Source organism: Perna viridis, chromosome 9 (assembly GCF_037379345.1).
Source record: "Perna viridis isolate PV_CMFRI_1.1 ecotype Kerala chromosome 9, ASM3737934v1, whole genome shotgun sequence".
Taxonomy (NCBI): Eukaryota; Metazoa; Mollusca; class Bivalvia; order Mytilida; family Mytilidae; genus Perna; species Perna viridis.
Window position 1 is genome coordinate 7156533 of NC_142453.1, and position 9795 is coordinate 7166327.

Sequence of the window (9795 nt, forward strand, 5' to 3'; positions counted from 1 at the left end):
TCATCTTTTTTTGTCTCTCCTATTCCAATGCATTTTAAAATTAAAATATCATATACTTTATGTGTACGTATATAAACGTTAGTACAAACAACATTAGTTAAGTAATTGAATCTTTATTTTTTGTACATGACAACGATCGTGCGGTTAAACAAATACATTGTACAAACAGCGACTAATCAACAATCATTAAACATTAATTGAATTTTCCTCATTGTCTGCTGTTAAATGCGAAATAGAAGAACACCGACAAAAATGCTCTCTGAGCCAAAATGGTGGTCGAAAAAGTTATCTGAGAATTGCTCACTGGTCTGAATCCAAACATGGTCATTCTGATTTACCATGCAAATGATAGTACGTGTAGTGGTGATATAAGCGCTTGCACCAGGCCCAGAATTTAGCATTCCTTTGACGACGTTTCCTACTCTCAGCTCTATGTTCATATTATTTTGAAGATGTGTCTGGATGCTAATAGAAAACAAGTATATCCCTGAAACTGGCGATATGAATATGCTGTCACCCATAAAAAAATGGTTTCCGACATTGTAGATTATTTTAGTAAATTTGACGATTGAGTTTTTATTTAACTGAACGTCACTAGACGGCATTGTGACGTAGAAAAGTACATGATCTGTAGAAATAATGGTCTTTGTGTCTGAAATTTAGAAAAAAAATTCTATTAATATCCCTGTTCTTTATTGAATGCATTGATAAAAGAAGTCTTATAGAACGTCCTTTAAATGTCAAACGACATATCACGGGTGATTCAGTTGCCAACATAGTTTTTTGTCATACTGGAATAGCTCATTCGTGTTAGCTGAATCGTGTGTCGTTAAGATGTCACAATAATTCGATGTTAAGACTTACATATAAGCAGCGCTCTTTGTGAATTTCTAACCCCTTTCTTTTTTTAAATCATATAATTGTTTGGTGACAATTTTTATTTTAGGTGGGGTTGTTGTCTTTTTAACATATTCGCCATATCCACTCGTAATATGTATGATGTTGTACTCATTTACATACGGGTTTCTATGCAAAATTGTTAACATCTGTAAAGAGTAATCACGGAAGCCAAGATTCTAGTGGAAATCAATAGAAAATATTCCAAAGATAAAGCCTAGACATGGAAAACATAAACACACATAGAACATGAAATAACTAACATAATCGTACATAGAAACAAAAGTAAATGAGCACTCAGGATACCACTGAAAACTGAGAGTATGAGCCAGGTGCGCAGGTATGGTAAGTGTCCTATGCTTTTCTTTAAACATCCGCTAAGTTGCTCATAAAATGATGCGAAAAGGGTAGACGAAAAAGTGAAAGATAACTATGATACAGTGAACAAATCATGCTGCAGATGGATACGACATAACGAAAGACAGGTTTATGATGACAACCATATAATTTCTGTAGTGATAAATCAAATCTTTTAGCAATATGACCCAGTTCCAGAAGCCTATTTGTAAGAAGTCTAGCGAGGTACAGAAGGAAAGTCTGTGTGGTTACGGCAATCTCGGAATGACAAATTTTGGTATGAAAACTCTATACGCAGGCCCCGTGCAGGTCCCGGTGTTAAAAGAATAGGCCTGCAGCAGCGCTAAGCTTGTCGTATAAGGCGACTAAATAGTGCTCAGAAACCTAGCCGGGGGCTAGGGCGCTCTGCCCACAGAGCAACTGGGATGTGTGCCCCAGGTGGTGGAATGGGGTACCCCTGGCGTGTTACATGCTGGGGTTGTCAGGCTATAATACGGAAAACCTGACCGCAAACCATAGTGGTGCACCATGTTGGGAAAGATACCACGTTCCTCGCACGTTAAAGAACCCTGCTGTGGTATTCGATAGGAGTAGGAACCTTTGCGCTCCGCCAGAGGAGGCTAAATTGCCCGACCTTACCCACCCACCCCCCTTTTTCCAGTGGCAATCGAAATTTGTCGACCCTATTATCCTTGTGACCCATTCTTTTTTTTTTCATTTCATGTTCATTTTATCATCCATTTCATGTTCATTGTCTGAATATAGCTGAAATATTGCTGCTCGGACGTTAAACCCCAACAAACAAACAAACAATCTATACGCAGGTGTTGAGATGTTGCTACAGACGAAGAAAGTTTACAATACGGTAACACCTGGTTTTGAATAAACCGAACATGAAGACGTGGCCAAGGTGTAAATGAGTACAATACCATATCCCATAAATTATTTGTAATTGCAATGTGCATTACGATTTTAGGGTGACATTAAAATATTGACATATCAGAAAGAAATCCAATCTAAAAATTTATACAGAATATAATTCGATATTTAGTTAAGGAACGCCTTGAAATATTTGTAAAGTATATTAAATTTTCAATATTGATATAATGCTGAATTTTGGGATTTATCCCATACGTCATGATGATATCGTAAATTTGTACTTGACAATTTTGGGCAACCTTTCGTGTTGATATTTTAAATAACTTGCTTCAATATGATTAGATGAGGTTGTCACATAATACACTGTTATTCATGTACCTATCATAAATATCATTGTATTTTACAAGTCTCAATAAATCAACTGTTATAATATACTACAATATTGTCTAATTCATACCATTTTCTTCCTGGGTGTCTTTGATTTTGTCCCCTACAAAGAAACCAAAAGCATTAAGATAACTTTTCTTTTCATTTTGATTTAGATAAGCTAATAATCTATTCACTTTCCATTTACCACAGAGGTGAATGATAGTTACAAAATGTCTCTGGGCAAACAAAATTACAAAATAATCATTCTTTGTCAAAAAATAGCTGTTATTTTTATTTATTTGTAGATACGAAATTTTGAAAATTACATCGTTGTTTAATTAAGGACTGCTTTCAATTGTTTGTTACATAAATGGGTATAAACGCTTTTGGTTCGGTTTAGCATCGTAAACTGACTCAAAGTCATGTATACTCCAATATTCTACCCAATAATTGAAAACAATTCTTTATTTTAATTTGAACAGACCAGAAAACAAAATGAAATAAATGACATTGTTTTCCATTGTTTTAAAATTGACATTGTTTAACGCGGATCAATACTGTCATTGTCATCAATCGATAGCGCTTTTGTAATTTACATGCATCATGGCTTTAGTGTATTTGGATATCGCTGAATAGTTTATAGAAAGGGGCGTGCATAAAATACCAAGTTAGGTTATATAAACTGATCAGAACTTCACATAAACTGAAATATATAAAATTAAGACATGTTGACAAAAAAAAACTATTACAAGTTAACAATCCACTTCACTGTAACTAAATCTTTATGGTCATCCGCCTTCTTGCTTGTCATTTTTTTTTTTCATTTAGACAGAACGATTACTTATCCTGTCATAACATATTGAAAAATGTTTATGTAATTTCCCCCGACTGTTCAAATTTACATTTTGTAATGGTTTATACATTAGAATGCATTACAATGCGTCATGCTAAAATCACCAAACATTTAAATCAAATCGTAAATATCGTAAAAAACTGAACTAAAAATATGACTAAGGATAAAATGGATTGTAAGTATTCTTCCACTTTGCTTAGAAAAGATCTCGAACGCCCATGCCAATGCTATTGTCAAGTTTGGTCAAATACAAAAGAGGAAAACGTAGGCGGGCGGTGATTTTCTTGTGTGTTAATTTTGTGTGTTATTTTTTTTATTTTTCATATAGTTTTAGTTTTTGAAATGCAATTGTTATTTATTTAGTTGCTCATTTCTTTACTGTGGTAATAAATATCTGCATCAGAATTAATTTCAATATCGCAAATTTTGTTACATACCGTAAATAAATTTCGAATGAACATAATATCCGAACTTAAGTAAAGTTCCAATATTTATAAGACAAAACAAATGACTTACTGGTAAGAATTAAATCAGTTAAGTTTTTGATAGTGCCCTCAAACAATTTCTTTGTAACATAACTGTTTTCGTCTTCTACGCCTTTCTGAATAGTATTTAAATGCACTTTACAAAATACAATAGCTACAGACAAAAGAAAGATTAAATACGATGCCATGATATTTTCCTGTCCTGAATAATGCTGGCGCTCTTACAATTCTGTGGAAGAATAAGTGCAGAAAATGAAAATGAACCTAATGTACCAAACCTTGAATTTGCTTAATATCAATGAAATCAGATTCTTTATCTAATATATCTTTAACGTTATCAAATTTCGTAATTATAAAATTCCATCATGTATTGCTTAAGAGTTTGATAACATGCTTAACGATTTCGTTTAATGTATTTATTATTGTGCAATTGTTCTTTATTTTCTTTTTTTTAATTGTATGTCTCTGTGTGTGTGTTTTGTATTGGTTTTTGTCATTTTCATGATGGGTTTTAAGAGAAATAAATGCGCTAAATACCGGTTACATCGTTTTATTTGGAAGCATTTCGAAAAAAAGTCTGTTTTTGTTCTTTATTTGATTAAGATGTATAAAGCACGTAATTATTCGTTATTTAAAATTCAAATATTCGGACAATTAATTGTAATATGGACGAAAGGGTATTTTTCATTTTTCTTTTTCTGTTCACGTGGTGTTTTAGCCAAGAATATTATCTATGTCTAGGATAAAAATTCAGTTTTAATTTGCTTATTTTTTTTTTTTTTTTTTTTTTTTTTTTTTTTTGTCTTTTTTGATAATTTTAGTTTTCTAAATGCAATTGTTATGTATTTAATTGCTCATTTCCTTATTGAAGTAATGCATTTCTGCAGCAAAATTAATTTCAATATAGCAAATTTGGTTACATACCGTAAATATATTTCGAATGAACACAATATCCGAGCATAAGTAAAGTTCCAATATTTGTGAGATAAAACAACTGACTTCCGGGTAAGAATTACAATGAGTTTTTGTTAATGCCCTCAAACAACTTCTTTGTAATATAACTATTTTCGTCTTCTATGCCTTTCTGCATAGTATTTAATTGCACTTTGCAAAAAACAATAGTACAGACAAGAGAAAGATTAAATACGATGCCATGATATTTTCCTGTTCTGAATAATGCTGGCGCTCTTACAATTCTGTGGAAGAGTAATCAAGGGAACCAATGTTATAGCGGTAATCAAAAGAATGTAATCCAGGGACAAAGACCAGACATGGAAAACAGACATACACAACAAAGAACATAAAGTAACTAAAATCATACATACAAAGTAACAAAGGCAAATGAGCAATTCGGGCTCCACTAAAAACTGGCTGGGAGCATGGACCAGGTGCGCCGGTAGGGTAAGCGTCTTCTGCTTTTCTCGAAACACCCTTCGAGTTGCTCATAAAAAGCCAAGTCCGGGGTCGACGAACGAGGAAAGGAAAACTATGACCCGTTGAATAAATCAGTTTTCATGGTGCTGATGGATACACCATAACGATCCAGGAGTTCATGATGACGACCATAAAACTTCTGTAGTGATGACTTCAAGAATATGTGCAGAAAATGAAAATGAACCTAATGTACCAAACCTTGAATTTGCTGAATATAAATGAAATCAGATTGTTTATCTAATATATCTTTAACGTTAGCAAATTTCGTGTTTGCCAGGAATATTATCTATGTCTAGGAAAAAAATCAGTTTTTTAGTTCCTCAACTTGTTTTTCTCTCCTATTCCAATTCATTTTAAAATTGAAATATCATATACTTTATGTGTACATATATAAACGTTAGTACAAACAATAACCATTAAGTAATTGAATCTTTATTTTTTGTACACGACAACGATCGTGCGGTTAAACAAATACGTTGTACAAACAGCGAACATATCAACAATCATTAAACAATTATTGAATTTTCCTCATTGTCTGCTGTTAAATGCGAAATAGAAGAACACCGACAAAAAGGCTTCTGTGCCAATATGGTGGCCAAAAAAGTCATCTGAGAATTTCTTACTCTTCTGAATTCACGTGATGTGAATCAAATAGCCGTTTAAACATTTTCACTTGATAACAAGCAAGTATCCGGTTTCATACGTTATTGTCCTAATATATTTCGGAATTTGACCGGCTCGGAATTGACCGGCTCGAAACAGCTCAATATGTTAATTAATACATTTAAATGTTTTTAGCTGTAAATTTTTATTAAATTTGATATATTTTTTTTTATCAATTAATGTTACAAAACTAATTTTCCTATCCTAATAATTTAAAATTCCAATCCCCCATTCCCTATTTCCATTCCCCATCTCCATCTCCATCACATTCCCCCGTATATCATAGGATAGGAAGTTTATCCCATACAATTACTAATATCGCTGCAGAAAGGCATTTCGAATTTCTCGGGTATTGTTCAAATATAACTTCAAATGAAGATCAGATAGTGAACTAGCGTCATGCAGGTAAAATCATTTTCTTCTTCTTGGCAAGATTTGTGCATTTCTAAGAGGTCTGTCTGTGGGTTCTAGTGTGAGTTTCAAAGTCATACGCAGATTGGAGCTTCCAAATTTAAACTTTCGTTTATATGTTCTGTGCTTTGAATGTAGACTAATTTAAATAGCGTTACATCGTACATTGTGTATATGATTTCAAATGTACACAATCGGTCATATATGACAGTAAATTATGTTGGGCTAATGTTAGCGGTACTTTTTATATCTTTTTATCCCACGTCTAAAGCATTTGTGATGTCCATGTTTCTTAAACGTTTTTAAAAATCATTCTGAAAAAAGCTAGAGACTTTAAAGAGCCTAAATCATTCACCTGTCTTGATAAGCCATATTCTTTTCTTTTTTTTTGTAAAAGTGGCCATGTTTTCTTTTCTTGGAAAGAAGTCCTAACGCTCATACTTAAGGAATCATATATACTGTGTGTCCAGTAGTTTAGGAGAAAATATTTGAAAATAATAACATTAAGAATAGAAAAAAACTGTGAAAGGGCAATAACTCAAACATGTTTAATAGATTCTTTCGAAAATGAACAACACAAAGATCTCATCATGCTTATCACGTGTCAGAAACCTAACGGTTTAGGAAGTACATTAAACAAATGATGTCTGATCCTTATGTTCTATCCTTAGTCAACAGAGGCCATGTTTCTTTTCATTAGATCATGGATCCCTAGAGTCATTTTGTGCAGGACACCCAAAGGAACAATTATGCCAATTTTATTAAATTAAGTTCATTGGTTTCTGAGTAGAATATTTTTTTAAAGTAATGATATTCAAAATAGCAAAAACGTCCAAAAAATACAATATTTCATACATGGCTTAACAGATATACACGCAAATTTAACAACTGAAAGATCTCGTCATTTTAAACACTTTTAACCACATGTAAGAATTTGACAAAATACTTTAAGAAACACTCATATCAAATGTGGTAGATCAGAAGAATCAGAAGAGAATATTTTTGACCGTAAAAACATTAAAGATAGCAAAAAAAAAAAAAAAAAAAAAAAAAAAAACGAAATTGTGACATGTCGTTTTTCAGACAGTGACTGATTTCTAAAAGTAAGATAAGTTTTTGTCAAGTTACAAATATATATATATATATATATATATATATATATATATATATCATTTGGTTAACATTCTTGTCTATAATTATAACTTGTGGCTGGAGCATAATTTGTCCTTGGAAATGCCCCTATTGCCTCTTTACTAAATATTTACGTGTTTCGTAATCAAAAGCATATGAAAAACGAAGCGCTATTATTTCTTATCTTTGTGATTTAATACATGTAATATCAACACGGTTAATGTGTATATTATTTCAGAGTATTTAAAAGTATCAATGTTGATATTTGACTATTAGGATATTTTTTTAAAGTTGAAGGAAATACCGATTTTTAAACTCGGTATTACTCACCATTTTGCCATGAACTCCAATGTTCTGTTTTGTTAGGTATAGCACCTTATATAAATCATTCAAAAACTGTAAACATTAATTGCAGCTGAGAGTAATCAAGGGAACCAAGATTCTAGGGAAATCAAAAGAATGTAAGAACAGACAAACACACGAAAGAACATAAAGTAACTAAAATAATACATACAAAGTAACAAAAGTAAATGAGCAACTTGGACTCCACTAAAAACCAAGAGCAAGAACGACAACTCCTACAAAGTGCTAAGTTCATCTGCAATGCATATAACTTTGTGTTTATCTTAAAAAAAACCAACAACCGAACGACAAATTAAGACTTGCAATGTACTCTGCATATACATCTTTCTGTTTTAGAAATAAAGTGAATTTGCTTTTTTTTTCTTTTTCTTTTTTTGTGTGTGTGTTTGTGTGTTTTGTTGCATTAGCATGCATGAAGCACCTTTTGTCTAATTTTACAAAGACTTCTACTTATAACTCATTTCATACTATATTTTGCTGCTTAGAAATATACTAATTATAATGGGAATCATTTATTGATGATAAGCGTGACTTGCTTACCCACAGAAAAGTTTAAAACAAACAGTTCAGTATTCAAATAAAATTTAATTAGAATATTATCATTATACAACGGATACAGAGATTGATTTTCCTTTTCATCAGTCTCTTTATTATAAAATATTTTCAGCATTATAAAACGGGTTAATGTAATTGAATTCTTTTCAAATGAATTGTATAAAATACTAAAATATTCATGTTCATATTAAAACATAAAAATACTGCAAAACACTGTACTTTGCTGTTTATTACGAGAATGAAGGCTAAACAACTTTTGGTAAAAATTTTCTGACGAGTAATGAACCATACCTGCATAATCAATAATATGAACGTGCAATAGTAATCAAAGGGACCAAGAATTCAATGCAACGAGAAGCGAATAGACCCGTACGTGGTAAGTTGGTGAACAAGCTCAATGTACACTTCCGCGAGGTAGAGCTTGGGTATAACAAAAGAATGTCCTCTTTGAAGTGTAATTTGAGCATGCTCTACGCATCCTCTTCGACTATCCAACAGTTAGCACAAAAGGGTCTATTCAACCTAACAATTTTGTATAGCAAAACACCCTCAAACGATGGGACAAAAATGGACATAAAATTCAAGCTTAATACATTTTAAAATAGTGATTGTTAATCATTGTGACACAATTCACCAAAAGATCACAGAAACTGGGGGTGGTATTTTTGAGTATTGGTGCAAAGTGCATGCAACGGACGGACACCAATATTACATGATATGTGGGTAACAAACCGCCCAAAGTAATATAACTAAAGCATATACTGATGATAAAATTGCTAATTTCAACATGCTGAAAATGTAGGAAAACTTAATCGAATTTGTTCCAAAAAGTGGTCAAAATGTAAGTACCGCCCAAGCGTGACGGACGAGCGGACGTTGAAGAGAAACTTGATACGCGGACTATAGATATTGTAATTGTATACTAAATAACTCTTTTTTCACAATACTGACTGTATTCTGGTTTTCCGTAGAAAGTTGTAACATGTATTAACACGTTTTGATATAGATCGTATATAATCCCTTCTTTCGGTAACGCTTTTCAATAAAATATAGAAAAGTTATCATATATGTGAACATTCTGGATTTGCATATCATGCGTCATGTACGTTGTAGTTATCTGAATCAAGAGAATCGATTTGTTCGTCTTGCCATAATTTTCCTTTCCTCTTTCGTCTACTTCGGACTTGACCTTTTATATACAACTCAGCGGATATTTCTAGAGATGCTAACACTACTGTTGTACCTGATGCAAGTTTTTAATGGAGTCCGAGATGCTCATTTACTTTTGTTGCGTCGTTTGTATTATTTTAGTTATCCTGTTCTTTGTTATGTGTGGCTCTTTTCCCTGATGAGTCTTTTTGATGTCCGCTATTATCTTGATTTCTCCTTTATGCAAAC

General features: G+C 32.4%; 1 long non-coding RNA gene across 1 annotated transcript; it reads right to left on the bottom strand.

The window, feature by feature from the left end:
• Nucleotides 1-97: 97 nt before the first annotated feature.
• Nucleotides 98-4268, bottom strand: LOC148606504 (uncharacterized). Its single transcript, XR_015915204.1, has 3 exons — nt 3872-4268; nt 2591-2623; nt 98-652 (listed from the first exon to the last, which is right to left on the bottom strand). It is a non-coding gene; the product is annotated as an uncharacterized LOC148606504 (long non-coding RNA).
• Between the last annotated feature and the right edge of the window lie 5527 nt (nt 4269-9795).